The sequence below is a fragment of the Conger conger genome, chromosome 10, assembly GCF_963514075.1.
Source record: "Conger conger chromosome 10, fConCon1.1, whole genome shotgun sequence".
Classification (NCBI taxonomy): Eukaryota; Metazoa; Chordata; class Actinopteri; order Anguilliformes; family Congridae; genus Conger; species Conger conger.
Genome location: NC_083769.1, coordinates 3,910,669 through 3,929,741, shown reverse-complemented (window position 1 = coordinate 3,929,741; position 19,073 = coordinate 3,910,669). Strand labels below are relative to the sequence as shown.

The 19,073-nt window shown below is 43.9% G+C and overlaps 1 protein-coding gene across 1 annotated transcript in view; it reads left to right on the top strand.

Annotated features, from left to right (window-relative positions):
* Positions 1-2,036: 2,036 nt before the first annotated feature.
* The window catches only part of sema3gb (sema domain, immunoglobulin domain (Ig), short basic domain, secreted, (semaphorin) 3Gb), a 41,075-nt gene continuing 24,038 nt past the window's right edge, over positions 2,037-19,073 (top strand). The window contains exon 1 of the mRNA XM_061257729.1: positions 2,037-2,409. The gene's annotated coding sequence lies outside the window, so the exon portion shown is untranslated. The remainder of the gene's footprint in view (positions 2,410-19,073) is intronic.

Genomic DNA, 19,073 nt, shown 5'->3' with positions numbered 1-19,073 from the left:
GTAGAGTTGTGTGGGGTACAGAGTGGGTCAGTGTTTTAGTAGAGTTGTGTGGGGGTACAGATTTATTTGTGTTTTAGTAGCGTTGTGTGGGGTACAGAGTGGGTCAGTGTTTTAGTAGAGTTGTGTGGGGTACAGAGTGGGTCAATGTTTAGTAGAGTTGTGTCGGGTACAGAGTGGGTTAGTGTTTTAGTAGAGTTGTGTGGGGGTACAGAGTGGGTCAGTGTTTTAGTAGAGTTGTGTGGGGGTACAGAGTGGGTCAGTGTTTTAGTAGAGTTGTGTGGGGTACAGAGTGGGTCCGTGTTTTAGTAGAGTTGTGTGGGGGTACAGAGTGGGTCAGTGTTTTAGTAGAGTTGTGTGGGGGTACAGAGTGGGTCAGTGTTTTAGTAGAGTTGTGTGGGGGTACAGAGTGGGTTAGTGTTTTAGTAGAGTTGTGTGGGGTACAGAGTGGGTCAGTGTTTTAATAGAGTTGTGCAGGCCAGCCTGGTGTCTATAGAGCTGTTTGGGGCTCAGCGGGATCTCGATAGTGCCTTTATGAGTGACCTCTTCCCCACAAAGGCCAGCCGGAGAGTGGGGGTGCTTCGGGAGAACACATGGGGGGACGGCAGGGTGTGAAAGCTCGCCCTAATCCCCCCGGTTACCCTGTTTCTCTTTTTGTTAGTTGGAGCACCAAGCTGCCAGGAATCCCAGGAATTCTACACCGACCCCCCCATCCCCCAGCTCCTGCTCAGGACAATGACATCAACATCTCTCACAACAGCCATTACTCACACACAGGGGGGTGTCTATTTGTGTTCCTGTCTAATTCACCCACATGCCTAAACATACCCCCAGCCTGTACGCTGCCTTCTGATAAATATCAGGCATAATAACAGACGGCTTGCCTTCGCGGATCATTGGGTCCTTCTCTCAACCTAGGGACAGTGTAGACCACTGCCATATGGGCGTGGCCTGCGGTGGAGCATCTGGAGTTTATCATCGATGAGCTGGCTGCAGTTTACCCCCCTAAGCTACTGTTTTATTTTAATATGAATCGCAAATCTACAGATAAATGGAAAGTACATTGTGGATTGGATGCGGTGGGGTTGGGGTTTCGGTGTGTGGGGGGGGGGGGGGGGGGTGCGCCACATGGATGGAGAGCCCATGAGTTTGGTGACAAGGATGAGAGAGAGAGAGAGAGAGAGAGAGAGAGAGAGAGAGAGAGAGATACAGGGGGGCATGAAATGGGGACTATGTCTGTGGCAATAAGAGCAGGATAGACAAGGAGTTTAGTCATTAACATCTGTATTCATGCTTATCTTCTTATCTTCTGTCATCTCAATGTGCTCGTTACAAAAAAGAAAGGAAGCGGCCCTGAAATTAAACATTACATTCTTTTGTTCATAGTAAATAAAATCATAATTTAATGTTTGCGTTTAAGTGTGCCACCGGCTCTTTGTCCCAACCGAATAATTCAAAGCCTTCACACCAGATGCGACGACTGCAGGCGTGATTCCCACTGCGGCTCGCTTTGCAGTGAAAGCGAGTCTTCGTGATGGTGTGGACCTTCCGTGTGTTTCAGTATAACAGCGCATTTTATTATTTGATGCTACGTGTGTTGAGTGCGGATTCAACACAATATATTGTATAGTAATTGTTCAGAAGTGTGAAAGTACAGTGTGTTTAAAATGTGATGGACCCAATAACAACGCTTAAGCAGAAATAATGCTAAAGCTTATAACAAGAAAATAATTGGCTCAAAACAAACTCCTAAATATGAGTAAACATTTGCAAAGATAGAAATGGTAAATCGTTATACTAATGATTATACACATGGCGTAATCATTCAAAAGGTGGTATTATCCTGAAAGTTGAGGGATGACTTGCAGCAATAAACATAAAAAACTAAATTTGACTGAAAATGTTTTGGAACCTGGGTTAACGCGGAGAGATCAGACGGAGAGAGAGAGAGAGAGAGAGAGAGAGAGAGAGAGAGAGAGAGAGAGAGAGAGAGAGAGAGAGAGAGATCTCAACACCTGCCAGCACTTGACTGGGGACTTACTGCAGTGTGCAGGGATATGTTTCTTTTTCTCTTTCAAGAGTTTTGAGAAAGGCGGAGGGCAGAGGCACGATTAATCAAACGCATCAAAGACTTTCTGACATATCACAAAAGACTCGGCTAAGATCGCACGCTTCGTTCCTTTTTACAGCTTTTTACGACTTCAGAACCAAAGCGGACTTTCACAAGTGGATTGTTTGAGGGTGATTTAAACTTGTGGAAGAGTTTCGAGTGCCTTTGTGCCGGACGGTGCGCTGAAACAGTGTTCAGTCGCCAGCGCAATGTAGCGACAATTGGGGGAGACAGCATCTACCTGCACATCAGCAGAGCAAGCACATTTTAATCTGCAATACCGAAAAAGAAAACATTACTAGGTAAGTTCTCTCTTCCTCACCAAATGCCATGCAACGTTTAAGTTGAGAAGCAGTTTGAATATTTGAGCGTGGTCAAGCCAATAATCTTGATGATTTTTTACGAACTAGTGAGTCTGTAGTCTGGTACATAAACCTGAGTGTTTTCTTGTGCTTGTAAAAATCACGTAAAAAATGTCTCACTTGAACAGGGAACAATAGTCAGTTGTAGCCTCGAGCGTTTAACTCTGGTATTTCTGTCGACCAGTTCAGCTCATTACTGACAGGGAAATGGTATAGCGCATATGCAATGATAATTGCTAAAATTGAGAATTTACACATTTGTTTCCATATGAACGAAAGTGGCGGTGTGGCACTTATTCGTATTACCATTTTCCCGGATGTCTGCCATTAGAAAAGTTATTTGTATTTATTCCACCTCTTTGTTGGCTTACAATGACAAGATGCGCAGACTGTATTTGTTCAACAAACCCGCTGAGCTCAACAACCACCCACTGAAGAGCTTGGTCTATAAATAATATAGAAAAGTTAAAAGCACAACCGTCTTGGTCACCTATTATTGATGCCAGAAATGTTCATCACCCATCTCTTAAGGCCTGTCTTATATAATTTAGTTTCGCTTGGTCTTTTATATAAGCCTAAACTATTTTGAAATTAAGCAGAAAATGTTGTGTGCCATGTATAAATACTCGTAAAAAGTTATATGGAATTTAATCTACCTTATCCAAGGAACTACAGTGGAGGAGGTGTGGTGGGCAATGTGTAAAACAAAAGGCTGCATGAAGATGCCGAACTCGACTTGAAAGAGCTTTTAGACATTTTCCACTTTTACAGGTTCTGTTTCATCCACTCCTGTTAGTTTTGACACACTGGCTAATGGCTTTTCATTGCTGGGCTGGCCATCATGGCTGAACACAGTTGGCGTCAAGGGCACTGATGGAAAACTGTGGTTTTTGTTGACATGCTCTGTCAAGGATAAAACCTTTGGGACCATACAGTCATACTGTTTCTGTGTATCTGCACATGTGTGTCTGTGTGAGTGTGTCTCTGTATGTGTGTGAGTGTGTGTGTGTGTGTGAATGTGTGTCTCTTTAAGTGTATGTGTGTGTGTGTGTGTGTGTGTGTGTGTGTGTGTCTGTATGTGTGTGTGTCTATGTGTGAGTCTGTATGTGTTTGTGCGTTTGTGTGAGTGTGTGTCTCTCTCTGTGTCTATGTGTGTGTATGTGTGTGAGTGAATGTGCGTCTCTAAGTGTATGTGTGTGTGTTTGTGTGTATTTGGGTTGTCCAGGTTTCTGTGTCCAGACCTGCTCTTTGTGTACTTTCTGTTCACAGTGCTATTCTATACTCCATTCAGTCTTTTATCTGATGCCAGCCTTCAGCAAAACAGGCAGAAATATTTGGGTATCTTGGTTTTGCTCTGTGTCACATTCCTGTCTGAGGTCCCTTTTCATGTGCAGCACAAAACGCCTCTGAAACCATGTGATCTGCTGGGCACAAAGAGAGAGATGACAGACAAACCCAACCCTTACCCCCCCCACCCCAACTTCCAGAATCTTCTGAGAATGCTCTTCGCACCGAATTGTCCTTAAGGATTTGGTGCATTCTGGTAGTTGCTAGGCAACTCCTCACCACAAAATACAGCCAGTCTACTGGGACTGTTGCTGTGACGACCTCAATGAGGTGTCAGAGGTCAAGTGGGGGTCAAGCAAGGCTCCTGGGGTCAGGAGGAGGAGGTGGGGGTAGAGTGATTTCTGTGGAAATGACAGCAGCTTTTATTCGTAAAAATACTCCAACAACATTTACTTTCTTACTCTGTGGTTTCTGTTGCATTTAAAGTGAGCATTTCATCTTATCCTCCTCATTTTTGTTTTGTTTTACAAAACAAGTGTCTTGGATGAAAATACAGTGCATGTGCTGTGGAAATATTTTTAATAACTGTTTCAGTACATAGGGCTTTGGGCTTTGGTTGAAAAGGTATTAGATGGGGAGTGCCATACATCACTCTTGGGATTTAATGGCAGTTACACTTAAAAAATAAGAGAAAATTGTATTATATTATTATTTTTGAATGTGGTGTAGGTTTCAGCATATCAGAATATATGGCTCTTCAGATGAGACAAACGCATGTCCCCTACAAGGGACAAAAATTGTTGGGACTTGGGAAGATGCAGCGGATAGATATTCACAAAAAATGCTATAAACTAAAAAATAATAGTTATACACATACGCTTTATGTCCCAACATGCGTTAAGTAGTGTGCTTTATTAATGATTCAGTAGAATCAAACAAAGTTTGGCACCCCTGGTGTAATACTTTGTGCAAAGATGACAGACTTTTCCTATAATTTGTGATAAGGTTAGAGAACACATTTGGTTTTTCATGGGATTTAAGTCTGGTGGCCATTGCCAAACATGGTTTTTGTTTTACTTAACCATTTCTGTGTGGATTTTGATTTATGCTTGGAGTCATTGTTCTACTGGATAATCTATCGACAACCAAGTCTCAGCTTCCTAGTAGAGGCAAGCAGATTTTCTGCCAAGATTTCCTGGTACTTTGTTGAATTCATTGTGTTATTGAGCTATTGAAATTGTGCCCCTGGACTACTGGCAGCAAAACATCTCCAAAACATCAATGATCCACCACCATATTTGACAGTAGGTATGAGGTGCTTCTCCTGTTGTATGGCCAAAATGTTTAAAATGTGGTCTCATCTGACCATACACTCTCTTCCAGTCATAATTCCAATGAGGTTTGGCCAGCTCGAGATGCTTGGTTTTGTTTATTGTGCTCTGTAAGGGCTGTCTTTGTGCCACCCTTCCAAAGAGTTTGCTGGAATGGAGGTGCCATTGTTTTTTTTAGAATTGGTGACCCCAAGACACAACCAATCTCTGCAATTCATAAACTGTGATCCTTGGGTTCTTTATGGCCTCCTTCTCCATCTTCCTTCCCATCCGTGGGGATAACATGCACTTACATCCTCTTCCTGGCAAGTTTGCAACCATTCTATATGTGTTATGCCTTTGTATTATTGCCCTGACAATGCTAAGTGATATGTTGAACCGATTATGTACAGTACCAGTCAAAAGTTTGGACACACCTTGCCGTTTATAACGTTTTCCTATAAATGTTTTATTTTCTCTGTTTCTAATCAAACAATTCTAACGTGGTGAAAGTGCAGATTCTCTGCTTTTATTAAGTGGTATTTTTTTACAGATTGGTTTCACCATGTCGTAATTACAGTACTCTTTATACATAGCCCTGTATTTCAGTGTTTGAGACAAATGAACAAAATGTCAAATAAAATAGTCATGTTTTATATTTGGTTGCATATTGTTTGCATGCCATGACTTCTTGAAGTCTGTGACCTATCAACATCACCAGAGTCTGGATATCATATTTTCAGGTTGTCTGGCAAGTGATACAAAAATCTTTTTGCATTTGAATGGATCTCTATAGGAACTGGGGAGTGGGACTGGATTCAGTTAAATTATCAGTAATTATTCAGTAAAAACAGTATGGAACACATTTGTTGGTTAAATGGCGTTATGTCATCAAGGGTCCAAGGTATCAGATGAGCTGCTGCCAGATATACTGGAGATCAGCGCTACTCAACTCCAAAGGCCGCAGTGTCTGCAGGTATTCGCACCAAACACCATCTGATTTAACAAATGAGTTGTCCCGCTTGGTTCAGATAATACTGCGGCCCGCAGGACGTGGAGTTGAGTAGCGCTGCAGACACTGCAGGACGTGGAGTTGAGTAGCACTGCAGACACTGCAGGACGTGGAGTTGAGTAGCACTGCAGACACTGTAGGACGTGGAGTTGAGTAGCACTGCAGACACTGCAGGACGTGGAGTTGAGTAGCACTGCAGGACGTGGAGTTGAGTAGCACTGCAGACACTGCAGGACGTGGAGTTGAGTAGCACTGCAGACACTGCAGGACGTGGAGTTGAGTAGCACTGCAGACACTGCAGGACGTGGAGTTGAGTACCTCTGCAGACACTGTAACCCGCAGGACGTGGAGTTGAGTAGCTCTGCAGACACTGCAGGACGTGGAGTTGAGTAGCAATGCAGACACTGCAGGACGTGGAGTTGAGTAGCGCTGCAGACACTGCAGGACGTGGAGTTGAGTAGCACTGCAGACACTGCAGGACGTGGAGTTGAGTAGCACTGCAGACACTGCAGGACGTGGAGTTGAGTAGCACTGCAGACACTGCAGGACGTGGAGTTGAGTAGCACTGCAGACACTGCAGGACGTGGAGTTGAGTAGCACTGCAGACACTGCAGGACGTGGAGTTGAGTACCTCTGCAGACACTGTAACCCGCAGGACGTGGAGTTGAGTAGCTCTGCAGACACTGCAGGACGTGGAGTTGAGTAGCAATGCAGACACTGCAGGACGTGGAGTTGAGTAGCGCTGCAGACACTGCAGGACGTGGAGTTGAGTAGCACTGCAGACACTGCAGGACGTGGAGTTGAGTAGCACTGCAGACACTGCAGGACGTGGAGTTGAGTACCTCTGCAGACACTGCAGGACGTGGAGTTGAGTAGCACTGCAGACACTGCAGGACGTGGAGTTGAGTACCTCTGCAGACACTGTAACCCGCAGGACGTGGAGTTGAGTAGCTCTGCAGACACTGCAGGACGTGGAGTTGAGTAGCAATGCAGACACTGCAGGACGTGGAGTTGAGTAGCGCTGCAGACACTGCAGGACGTGGAGTTGAGTAGCACTGCAGACACTGCAGGACGTGGAGTTGAGTAGCACTACAGTAGATACAAGGGACATTTCTCCTGACTAATTTTCCTGTTGAACTCAATGGAAGAATTATTTAGGAGAAACAACCCTTGAAGTATCTATTGTATATCTAGTAGCAGCACGGTTGTTTGAGGCTGGTTTGATACCTCCGACACTTGATGACTTAAGATCATTTGGCCAACAAATGTGTTCCATACTGTATTGGCATAATTTACAGATTAATCAGGTCCCACACTCCAATTCCCATAGAGATCCATTCAAATGTAGTATCACTTGTAGGACAATCTGAAGATATCCAGACTCTAGTGATGTTGATTGGTCACAGACCAATCAGGAAGTCATGGTTTGCATGACTATTTTATTTGACGTTATGTTTATTTGTCTGAAACGTGGGGCTATATATAAAAGGTACTGTAATTACTACATGGTGAAACCAATATGTACAGAAATACTCTATAATAAAAGCAGCGAAACTGCACTTTGACCACATATGAATTGTTTGATTACAAACAGTGCAAATAAAACATTAATCAAAAAAGCATGGTATATCAAAACTTTTGACTGGTACTGTATTTTTTGTGCCCATTACCAGACTTGTGGATGGTCAGTTAACATCTATCCTGAATTGACAGTTCTTTGGCTTTTCCCATGCTGATGGTTGACGGAGGGATTTAGCATGCTTGTTACCTAATTTCTATACTCTAGTGAAACAGGACGTGATGGAATGACACAATATAGTTCCTCTAGACTTAGATTAACTAAATTAAAGTAAAATTGTATTGCCAATTTACAATAAATGTTAAGGGTGCCAATAATTTTGACACCAGTGGTTTTCAGAAAAAAATAGATAAATAAAAAACATTGAAACATGAGAGTAAATGTATTAAAATAAAAGTATAGACTAATTGTAATTACTACTCATCCAGTATGTTTAAACATAAAATATATATAATTATCTATAATCTAGTTTATTATATGTAGCCATTTTGTAGCGCGTTTTGAGGCCCCACTGTATGTGCTTGCAGCTAAGAAGCAGTGACATTCAGCCACACTATTTAAAAGTGCATTCAGTGTATAAGTTCCTGCTTTGAGTCCTCCCAAAATCACTCAAAGCAGGAAGAGGAAGGTTCTGAACCTGACAGACCAAAGCCAAACTGGATTTTGTCCAGCTCGGAAGAAGCAGTGTTTATATTGATGTAGTTTTTTTGGTTTTAAATGCCATCATTCTATCCATTATGCAATCTTTTCTTCCAAATGGGAGTGCCTGAGTGTATGTCAAAGCCAATCCCACGACCTCACTCAAACACATCACACTGGGCACACTGAGAACGTTGAATTATAATGTTGTCACTGACATAAATATATAAATATAAATATGTTGTTTGTAGGGCAATTTGATTGGATTTTGATATTGTATATTCAGAGAGTACTTTTAAGGTGTCTCTGATAATTGTCTGTATATAATTGTTTTGGATTCAAATACATTTCTATGCTTTACTGAGCTTGTCTGGTGTATTGGTACCTATGAAATACTCTCAACAAGCGCAAACCCCACCTTCTGGTCCTCAGGCAAGATCAGTCAAGTATTTGAGACTGATCTTCACCATGGCACCCTCTCTGCTTTCTACCCGTCTGAATAAAGAAAAACAAATGTGAAAGCAGAGTGGCCAGTCCTGCTCTCTTTTCAGTAACTGTCATTTTAGGGATTATGGGCTACTAATAATCCATAAAATGATATATAAAGACTCAATAAACACTCTCTATGAAGGATATTTAAGTGCTGCATGTTGAATATAGATAGAATTGTTATTAATACTACAGTATTAATGCTGTGTGTTGTGGGGTCAGGGCACTTGTTCATGTCACTAGGACTTCAAACATGACAGCACCTGACGTGACTTGGGAATGTTAAACCCTCTGATCCTCTTCCTACAGCAATGGACACAATGCAGCGGGCAAAAGGGTAGCTAATCCGCCCAGCTGCCCCTGCCAGGGGCATTAAGCCTCCATACTGCACATTCCTGGGCTGCAGCCAGTGGGAGAGCTGGTGCCTCACGGCACAGAGGGTCATTACTGTAAGCACAACATCACAACATCACAGCCACAACAGCCACTTCTCCTAGCAACATGAGATCAGAGCTGGTCTGCTCTGTGCCAGTACAGATCTGGTCAATTAGAGAGTTGTGCTGTTCTACAGTGTGAGAGTGTAGATCTGCTCAGTGTGAGAGTGTAGATCTGCTCAGTGAGAGTGTAGATCTGCTCAGTGTGAGAGTGTAGATCTGCTCAGTGTGTGAGTGTAGATCTGCTCAGTGTGAGAGTGTAGATCTGCTCAGTATGAGATTATAGATCTGCTCAGTGTGAGAGTATAGATCTGCTCAGTGTGAGAGTGTAGATCTGCTCAGTGTGAGAGTGTAGATCTGCTCAGTGTGAGAGTGTAGATCTGCTCAGTGTGAGAGTGTAGATCTGCTCAGTGTGAGAGTGTAGATCTGCTCAGTGTGAGAGTGTAGATCTGCTCAGTATGAGAGTGTAGATCTGCTCAGTATGAGAGTGTAGATCTGCTCAGTATGAGAGTGTAGATCTGCTCAGTGTGAGTGTAGATCTGCTCAGTGTGAGTGTAGATCTGCTCAGTGTGAGAGTGTAGATCTGCTCAGTGTGAGAGTGTAGATCTGCTCAGTGTGAGAGTGTAGATCTGCTCAGTGTGAGAGTGTAGATCTGCTCAGTGTGAGAGTGTAGATCTGCTCAGTATGAGAGTGTAGATCTGCTCAGTATGAGAGTGTAGATCTGCTCAGTGTGAGTGTAGATCTGCTCAGTGTGAGTGTAGATCTGCTCAGTGTGAGAGTGTAGATCTGCTCAGTGTGAGAGTATAGATCTGCTCAGTGTGAGAGTGTAGATCTGCTCAGTGTGAGAGTGTAGATCTGCTCAGTGTGAGAGTGTAGATCTGCTCAGTGTGAGAGTATAGATCTGCTCAGTATGAGAGTGTAGATCTGCTCAGTCTGAGTGTAGATCTGCTCAGTGTGAGAGTGTAGATCTGCTCAGTCTGAGTGTAGATCTGCTCAATGTGAGAGTATAGATCTGCTGAGTGTGTGAGTGTAGATCTGCTCAGTTTGAGTGTAGATCTGCTCAGTTTGAGTGTAGATCTGCTCAGTGTGTGAGTGTAGATCTGCTCGCTCAGTGAGAAGCTGTAACATCCCCTAATTATACGGTTGTTGTGCAGTGAGATGGCAGAGGGACTCCACCCAGCTGTAGACCTGGTCTAATCCCACTTCTGGCAGACACGGGCAGGTGAGCCAAGAAACCGCAGGTTTAAGTTAGCACGGAAATGAGGGATTTAATTAATTAAACCGCTGGAAGCTTCTGGGGTTAAGGCTCTGGGCTCTATTTTAATGTTTTAAACACAGAGGAGAATGCTGTCTGACTGTGGCTTAGCACCGCTTTGTAATTATGCCATGGCAGCAGAGGGAGGTCCAGGTAGCTGGAGTGTGGCTGTCTGTCTAACTGACTAATAATGCGTTTGACTTCTTGAATCTTTAATCAAGCATAGTGCAGCCGGTTCAGCGTTAAACAGGTTTGTTGTGTCTTCTGAAGTCTTTGTATTTATCCACCTTTATTTGAGTTATTTGATTACTCAACTGCTTTCATATTTGTAACTGAAATCTCAGTGGCTTTAAAATGGTAGTATAAATTGGTGTGTCAGTTTGTCTGTTCTCCAGAACACTGTGAGTTGGCTGATTGCTGCCCTCAGCAATTTGTCCATAGCATTTTTAAGACATTTTGGTGTTCATTGAGGTGCCCAGTGGTTTCTAACAAAGCCTAGAACATAATGTCCCATTTAGCTAGCCCGAAGGCAAATATGTTGAGAATTAAGTGGTATTTCAAACCAGATGTTGTATCTTGGATTTGTAGTGCTGTGCCAGTAACCACCCTCTGGAGAATTTCTCGGGGCAGGATTACAGATTTAGCTGGATAACTGTGCTGAGTAAAACCTGTGACACCTCTTTTTACTGCAGTCCATGTTCCAGATTTGGTTGGCTTGCAGCTTTTACAAAAGCCTTTTACAATTAATATCTAAGTGAACAGAAGTGAACCTGACCTCTAAATAGTACAAAGTTAAACACAACAAATTTCTTCCCAAGTTTACTTTTTTGTTAAAAGTTTTGCTGTTTCAAAATAATAAATAGGAAAAGGGCACTGTGCAAAGGTTTGGGAACCCTATCAGTTAGTACTTTGTTACTCTGGCAACTATAACAGCTATAACAGCAACTATGGCAACTCTAGCAACTATAACAGCTGCAAACACTTTCCATAGCCAGCTAAGAGTCTTTCAATTCTCGCTTTTTCCCCATTCTTCCTGGCAGAACACCTCTAGCTCAGAAATATTCTTCAGCCTCCTTGCATGCATGACATGTTTGAGATCTATCCACAGACCTCCAATAATATTCAAGTCGGGGGTCTGTGGTGGCCATTCCAAAATCTTCATCCGTCTTTGCCATATTGGTCTTTGTTGTGTAAAGTATGTTGTATTGTTGTCCTGTGAACAGCTAGACCTGTGTTTGCTACACTTTTTTGCAGCTCTTTTGCAGTGATGTGTGGGTTCTTCTGAACATTTCTCACCAGGTCTTGGGCCATTCCAGACCTGACCTTGACTTCAGCTGTTCCATTTATTTTCTAATAATGTTTCAGTGGAAATAAGTAGCTTGAAACATTGAGATTTCATTCTGAAATCCTTGGACAACTGTTTAGAGGAACCCATGGCTGTTAACGCCAGACAGAACAGCCACTGCAGTTTGATAGATTAGAAGGCATGGAGTTACTTCAGAATAAAAAGTTCATCCCTCACTTTGCATTCACCTGACTCACTGAAGCCCTTAAAGTAAATCACCTGGGTCTTGGCCTCTAATCATCTTTTTAAGAAGTAACAAAGAATAATCCAAAAGGGTTCCCACTTCCTTTTTTTAATAATTTATAAACAGTAGAAAATGAAAATAAACAGCAATCTTGCTTTAAAATTTGCAGAAAGGTCTTAACTCTGTACCATTTAGAGTTCAGGTTTGCTTTCGATCACATACAGATTCATTGTAACAGACATTTGAACCAGGGGTGCCCACACTGTGTCAGTTGGAGGGATGTGGGCATATTTACCTCATGAGTCATAGCGGCAGTTTGTTTCGGTAAGCCTATTGTTTGCCCCATCTCTCTGTCTTTTTCCTTCTTATTTCTCATAATGGTTTCCTTGAATGTCATTGGCACAGTCTCTGGCACAGTCTCGTAGCTCTGGTCCTCATGTTGACAAACACAATAGCAGATTCAAAGGGCAACCAAAAGCCCAGAAACAAGACTAGATACTGAAAGATTTCTTATACCTGCACTAAGGAAGCAATTCTTTGGTCCCATAAAATGTAGGGACTTTGTATAAAAAGGGATGTAATTCCTACATGGATCTTCAAATATGGATGTACATAGTCTCAAATTAAACGTGACAGTCTGCACTTTAACTTTAACCTCCTATTCATTGTTTTGTTCCAATGTGCTGGAGTTCAGAGCCAAAAGAACAGAACAGTGTTACAATAACTGTCCAAATACTTCTGGGCTGAAATGTTCCTGGCAAAATATGAAACCTGTGTACAAAAATATGAACTTTCCCTGGGTTTCTTATTGTCACAGAGCTTCCTTCGGTGTTGTCTCACACCAGTCACACATTCAGTCACGCCACGTGAAATTTGGACAGGAACATTCTCTAAAGCTTTAAGATTAGATATGAGGAGTCAGGAAACCTTCTGATAAATGAGGCTATCGGAGGCTGTACGCTGGCTTTCTGAGGTACGCCATTTTAGTTCCAGCTGGCTGTGTTTTCAGAACTCAACTTCACAAGGGGAAACACATCTTTCATTCCTTAAAATAACAATAACAACCAGGTTCTAGAAAGATGCACTGAAGGAGATCTTGTCTGGTAGTCTGAGATATTCATTTAACATTACAATTGAACTTTAAACTGATAGAAGCTCAGATAAAAATAAAAATATACTCTGCAAAAACTGTCTTCAAGTGTTTTACTCTTGTAATAAGACATATTACAAGACTATTTAGCTTGTTACAGTATAAGTTACTGTTGCTTGACAAGTGAAAAATTAGCTCATTTTGAAATGAGTCAAACTGTCTTCCCTCATTGGCATTTCTTTTGTCTTATTCAGCATCAAAGCCATTAATTGTTTTTCTGAGCAGTATTATCAAAATTGGAGTCCATAATCTAAAAGCAAACAGAAAAGTGTGTCAAGATTTTGGATGTGACACTCCAAAAGCAACACCCCAAATTCCACTCGCAAGTGACTTTTTGGGTGTCACCACCCCCCGCAATGTTTAAAAGCCAATATCTCTACAACAAAAAATGCAATGAGTCTAATGTTGGGTATGTTCTCTATTGAATAGATATAGAACATTTACACAAAGTTTGAGCAACACTGGAGTGGTCACTCCACACCTCTGGTTTATTATTCACTGAATTATCCTTTTTTGTAGTGTGACATTGGCCGTGATGTGATGCATACTAAAAGTGATACAAGAAAGAAATATTAGAAACAATAAGCCGTGGGTATTAAAAGCACTATAAACATAGATGCAGCTGCATGTGCTTGTGTGTCATGCTGCTCAGCAGCTGTGTGGTATAAATAGGAGGGCTGGTAGTTGAACAGGAATCTGGTGTTTATTGTGTGAATGAGAAGCTACACTGTGCTACAGCTACACTGCGACAGGTGGTGGAATGTGTGCGCGTGCGTGCGTGCGTGCGTGTGTGTGTGTGCGTGCGTGTGCGTGTGTGTGTGTGCGTGTGCGTGTGCGTGTGTGTGTGTGTGGGGGGGGTGACTAAGGAGGGGGCACGGGGGATGGACAGCTTCAAAAGGAGGGGGGGGGCGGGGGGTACTTAGACACCCCTTTCCCTACACACATACACACACCACACACAGTGACAGAGTTTGCTAAAGTTCAAGTCTTTCATTTCATCCCCACCTGTCAGACTCCTCACTCTGAGAAGTGTGTCTTGTGTCTGTGTGCCTTGTCATTTTAGCATCCATGTGAAGTCCTGAGCAGACGTTTTCTGGAGCTAAACTGTCGCGTGTGGTGATGAGGGGGTGTGAGGGTGTGTGTGGTTGGGGGGGGGGGGGGGGGGGTGACTAAGGAGGGGGCACCGGGGACGGACAGCTTCAAAAGGGGCCGATAAGACGGCAGAAGCTTAGCACCGTTTGAAGAGAGGTGCTGAATCCGGTATTTAGGAGAGCTGAGGTTTAGTAGACCATACTCACAATCGCCACACACAGCCAGGATTAAGGACTGAACCCTGATCAGTCTGTCTGAGGACACAAGTTTAAGATATCTGCAAATAACACACAACCATCTGACCAATGACACTGTTCTCTCATTATCATAATGTTACACAAACACTGTTCTTGCATTATCATAATGTTACTCAAACACTGTTCTTGCATTATCATAATGTTACACAAACACTGTTCTTGCATTATCATAATGTTACACACACTGTTCTTGCATTATCATAATGTTACACACACTGTTCTTGCATTATCATAATGTTACACACACACTGTTCTTGCATTATCATAATGTTACACAAACACTGTTCTTGCATTATCATAATGTTACACAAACACTGTTCTTGCATTATCATAATGTTACACAAACACTGTTCTCTCATTATCATAATGTGACACAAACACTGTGCTCTTATCGTATTATATCGTACTAACACTTATTAATCAATAATGTCAGAGCACACTTTGTGAACTTCCATTGGAGTAATCAGCATAAATAAGAATAATCAGTGAGCAATAACAATTAGTGTAGTAATTTGTGTGCAGTAGTTAATAATCCATGTGATTATTATCAACAGCAGGCCATATGCATTATTTACAGTAAGTAATGCTCATTCGACATAGTAATTGGTGTGCAGTGACCGCAATTACTGTGATCTATTCAGTGTAATAAGTGCCCAATTTCTTTCACTATTTAATTTCTGCACAATAATGAGATTACTTGTGAATGAAAGAAAGCAATGCACGTTCGCTACCTTAATTACAGCCCAGTATAATGAGAGTAATTTGTTTACAATTGTCAGGTGAAAAATAATGCCAGTAACCTGTGGTTTATCTCTGCTCCTCTGCAGAGACGCACTGTTCTTAAATACTGCAGTTTTGGAGTATCTCCAGAACTGACCCAAAGACGGAAGGAAAGCCAGAGTTGAAAAGGGGGGCATGCCATTTATGGTGTTCAGATTACTGACAATATTTCTATTCGCAATGGTGTCAGAAGTGTGCATGACCACTGTGTTATGCAAGGGTACGCATGTGTGCTTGGCTTTGCTTTATCAGTGAGAAATGTCAAATTGTTTTTACTAATGGCGGCTGGGGATTGCTAAATAAGGATGTTTTCTGCTGTTATTGATGTAGTGTGTGTGTGTGTGTGTATGTGTAGGTCTGTGTGTGTGTGTGTGGGTCTGGGTGTGTGTGTGTGTGTGTGTGTGTGTGTATATGTGTAGGTCTGTGTGTGTGTGTAGGTCTGTATGTGTGTGTATGTGTGCGTGTGTGTAGGTCTGTGTATGTGTAGGTCTGTGTGTGTGTGTGTGTGTGTGTGTGTATGTGTAGGTCTGTGTGTGTGTGTGTGTGTGTGTGTGTGTATGTGTAGGTCTGTGTGTGTGTGTGTGTGTGTGTAGGTCTGTGTGTTTGTGTGTGTGTGTGTGTGTGTGTGTAGGTCTGTGTGTGTTTGTGTGTGTCTGTGTGGTGTGTGTGTGTGTGTGTGTGTGTGTGTGTGTAGGTCTCTGTGTGTGTGTGTGTGTGTGTGTGTGTGTAGGTCTGTGTGTAGGTCTGTGTGTAGGTCTGTGTGTGTGTGTGTAGGTCTGTGTGAGTGTGAGTGTGAGTGTGAGTGTGAGTGTGAGTGTGAGTGTGAGTGTGAGTGTGAGTGTGAGTGTGAGTGTGAGTGTGAGTGTGTAGGTCTGTGTGTGAGTGTGTGTATGTGTATGTGTATGTGTATGTGTATGTGTATGTGTATGTGTGTGTGTGTTCTGCCCCAATAGTAAACTACAGTACTCTAAAATACTGTTAACAACAGGTCTAATAAAAGAACATCGGTCTATGCATATAAACTTTCAGACTTTCAGAAAGCGTTTGCGGGATGGTTTCATGGAGGCCTTCGGAGAGTTTTTAGGGAAAGTTTTACATTGCTACCGGAGCGTGGGATGCTGCCCTGGTCCACATTTAGCTTCAGCTCCGACAGGAATGGGAACATTTCGGCTTTGCTGCAGAGCCAACAGCAGTTGATTAACAGTGAGCAAATATTCCCGCCAGAGGAGCCAAATCAGAAATCCTTGCCTGTTGTGCACTGGCATCAACATATCCTGTCCGTTTATCCGACTGACCTTCCCTTTCTGCGAACCATTTACCGTTCAGTCTTTCACCCTCCATTTTAGGAGATGGCCGCATTCCTCGCACCATGTCCCGGCCGTGAGTGACCCACAAACCCCCAGACGTGCGTGACCCACAAACCCCCAGACGTGCGTGACCCACAAACCCCCAGACGCGCGTGACCCACAAACCCCCAGACGTGAGTGACCCACAAACCCTCAGACGTGAGTGACCCACAAACCCCCAGACGTGCGTGACCCACAAACCCCCAGACGTGAGTGACCCACAAACCCCCAGACGTGAGTGACCCACAAACCCCCAGACGTGAGTGACCCACAAACCCCCAGACGTGAGTGACCCACAAACCCTCAGACGTGAGTGACCCACAAACCCCCAGACGTGAGTGACCCACAAACCCCCAGACGTGAGTGACCCACAAACCCCCAGACGTGCGTGACCCACAAACCCCCAGACGTGCGTGACCCACAAACCCCCAGACGTGAGTGACCCACAAACCCCCAGACGTGCGTGACCCACAAACCCCCAGACGTGAGTGACCCACAAACCCCCAGACGTGAGTGACCCACAAACCCTCAGACGTGAGTGACCCACAAACCCCCAGACGTGAGTGACCCACAAACCCCCAGACGCGCGTGACCCACAAACCCCTCCCTCCCTGTTCCTGCGCTGCAGCCTTCCTCCGGTTGGCGGTTATTTATAATAACCCAACAAAACAAAACTACACTAACCGTTTCTTTTAAGCACAGTGATTGGCCAGATGCATAATGTCAAAGCATTCCGATTGGCCTCGTACGCTGTAGTGTTAAAGTGCTGTGATGTTGCAGCAGGGTACGCTGTAGTGTTAAAGTGCTGTGATGTTGCAGCAGGTACACACAGGTACACACATGTACACACAGGTACACACAGGTACACACAGGTACACACAGGTACACACAGGTCATAAAGGGCCCAGCAGGCCAAATACGTCATCGTTTTGGATTCACTTTACTGAGCTTATATACTGAGGTATATTGAAACTTATGAAATACTCTTAGAAAGCGCAATCCCCACCTTCTGGTTTTCTTGCTTGGCTCAATTGCTCCAGATTAATCGAGAACAGAAGAGTATTTGAATCCAAAACAAATGCATTTGATCCAGGCCTGCTGGCTGTAATAAGTGATCCAGGCCTGCTGGCTGTAGTAGTGATCCAGGCCTGCTGGCTGTAGTAGTGACCCAGGTCTGCTGGCTGTAGTAGTGACCCAGGCCTGCTGGCTGTAGTAGTGATCCAGGTCTGCTGGCTGTAGTAAGTGATCCAGGCCTGCTGGCTGTAGTAGTGATCCAGGCCTGCTGGCTGTAGTAGTGACCCAGGCCTGCTGGCTGTAGTAGTGATCCAGGTCTGCTGGCTGTAGTAAGTGATCCAGGCCTGCTGGCTGTAGTAGTGATCCAGGCCTGCTGGCTGTAGTAGTGACCCAGGTCTGCTGGCTGTAGTAAGTGATCCAGGTCTGCTGGCTGTAGTAAGTGACCCAGGCCTGCTGGCTGTAGTAGTGATCCAGGCCTGCTGGCTGTAGTAGTGACCCAGGCCTGCTGGCTGTAGTAGTGATCCAGGTCTGCTGGCTGTAGTAAGTGATCCAGGCCTGCTGGCTGTAGTAGTGATCCAGGCCTGCTGGCTGTAGTAGTGACCCAGGTCTGCTGGCTGTAGTAAGTGATCCAGGTCTGCTGGCTGTAGTAGTGATCCAGGTCTGCTGGCTGTAGTAGTGATCCAGGTCTGCTGGCTGTAGTAGTGATCCAGGTCTGCTGGCTGTAGTAGTGACCCAGGTCTGCTGGCTGTAGTAGTGATCCAGGTCTGCTGGCTGTAGTAGTGACCCAGATCTGCTGGCTGTAGTAGTGACCCAGATCTGCTGGCTGTAGTAAGTGATCCAGGTCTGCTGGCTGTAGTAAGTGACCCAGGCCTGCTGGCTGTAGTAGTGATCCAGGCAGTCAATTGAACAGAGCCAGATGATGAACTATTATTTTTGTGTGATTGTACTGTATTTGTTTTCATGTGTTTTTTCATTTGAGGTGAGACCAAAAATATTTTTCCAGCCTTTGTGGGACAACCAACTTCTATTCTATTCCACTCTATTGTACTCTATTGTACTCTATTCTTCCCCAGACCGGGACAGGTAATGCGTTTGTGCATTCTGCTCTTCCCTCTGACAGCCTGTCTCCTTCTCCGGATTGTTCTTGTTTCTTAATGGGGGTGATTTTAGTGCAGATTATGCCTGAGATATCACCATGCTAATTTCAGACCCAGACCCAATTTTAATGGAGGTTAACGGATTCATTTGGTCTATCCTTGTTAGAGAGTCGGCTTTTGCCCGGTCACCGGTGATTTATTCCTCTCTCCATGGCGAAGCAGCAGTTGTGCCCCTCCCCTATCATTCTGACAAGACCAAAAGGCACAACATTTGCTCAGTTGTCTGGCAGTCGGAGGGTTGCTGGTTTGATCGTGCCCTGGGTGTGTCAAAGTG